The sequence below is a fragment of the Maylandia zebra genome, linkage group LG4 (assembly GCF_041146795.1).
Source record: "Maylandia zebra isolate NMK-2024a linkage group LG4, Mzebra_GT3a, whole genome shotgun sequence".
NCBI lineage: Eukaryota > Metazoa > Chordata > Actinopteri > Cichliformes > Cichlidae > Maylandia > Maylandia zebra.
The window spans coordinates 1,756,527-1,757,825 of NC_135170.1; the positions used below are offsets into that span (position 1 = coordinate 1,756,527).

A 1,299-nucleotide genomic window follows, 5' to 3' on the forward strand; every position below is an offset into this window, starting at 1 on the left:
TCTGACTTCCTCAGTAGAGACAGAAACCATTCAGATCTGGGACCATCAGCTGACTGATGATGTCACACAGACTGTGTTTTTCAGGAACAGTGATTCTGATGTGAGCCTGCTAGCTGACAGCAGACCTGATGAAAGCACATGTTCACATCTGTGAGGACAGACTGGACTCTTTGACTGCACCTTGGTTCTCCTCAGAGGTCTGTACAGGAGCATGTCCACCCCCACTGAAGATCTCAGTCACTGTGAAACATAGAAAGCTGCTTGTGTGGCCTCTGCCTCACATGTAGATACAGCTACAGGTTTCTCTGTCAGTCAGACTGAAACAGTGTCCTGATGCTGCATCATTCAGCTCTGTGCCCCAGTCAGCATCACTGGGAGCTACCAGTGTTTCTGCCCTTTTCCTGTAACACTACACTCAGCACAGGCTCAGCTGGTATCCAGTGTTGGACTTTGGCTTCAGCTGCTGTGATAGATCCTCTAACATAGATCAGCTCTGCTACATGTTGTTAGATAAGTGCAGCTGCTGTCATGTCCTGATGTTTCTCTGGCTCAGCAGCTTCTCCATCAGAGGTTCACATGGAGCTGATCCAGTATCTCCAGTAACTGTGTTCTGTGCCTCACTGGTTCATCCTTCTGTGTGACGTCAGTCAGATGTTGAAGTTAAACTCTGTAATCTTCACTGTGTCACAGAGTTCAGTGAGTCCCGTTATTCACAGTATCAATCAGATCATCAGAGAACAGCTGATCAGCAATCAGTGGTGCCAACAGCGCCTCCTGTGGTGAGAGGATGCAATAATGCAATGTAGCATTTTTCCACTCAACACTTGCAGTCATGGAAACTGTCTGTTGGATCTGTGTGACGTTGCTTTCTTGGTTAGAGTTCCTCACAAATGTCCAGATGATTCTTCTAATGAGGCGTCGACCATGTTTGCAGCTCTTTGGAAGAAAACGTCGCCCTTTGCCATCCTTACTTTTCTTTGACTTCTTCAAATGCAGCTGAACTCCAGCTGGTATTTTCTTGGACTTTGCAGCTGTTTCTGGTCATCAGTTCATTCCTGCAAACCTCTGAAGCTGAACAACAATGATGCTGCATTGCTGGCTGATCCCAAAAGGTTGATTCTGTTCATCTGGACGTTTTCAGAAACGTTTGCTCACTGATCAGGTGACTTCTTCAGTCTCAGCTGACTGCAGCTTTACAAGCTTACAAACAGCACATTTGCACAATGACTGAAAGCAGCAGCACCTGATATATATGATACTAATATAATACATATACATATATAATCCATACTAATGATG

The 1,299-nt window shown here is 45.4% G+C and overlaps 1 long non-coding RNA gene across 1 annotated transcript in view; it reads right to left on the reverse strand.

Annotated features, from left to right (window-relative positions):
• Nucleotides 1-249: 249 nt before the first annotated feature.
• The window catches only part of LOC143418288 (uncharacterized), a 10,396-nt gene continuing 9,346 nt past the window's right edge, over nucleotides 250-1,299 (reverse strand). The window contains exon 3 of the long non-coding RNA XR_013098213.1: nucleotides 250-1,299. This exon is cut by the window's right edge and continues 864 nt beyond it. This is a non-coding gene — a long non-coding RNA (uncharacterized LOC143418288).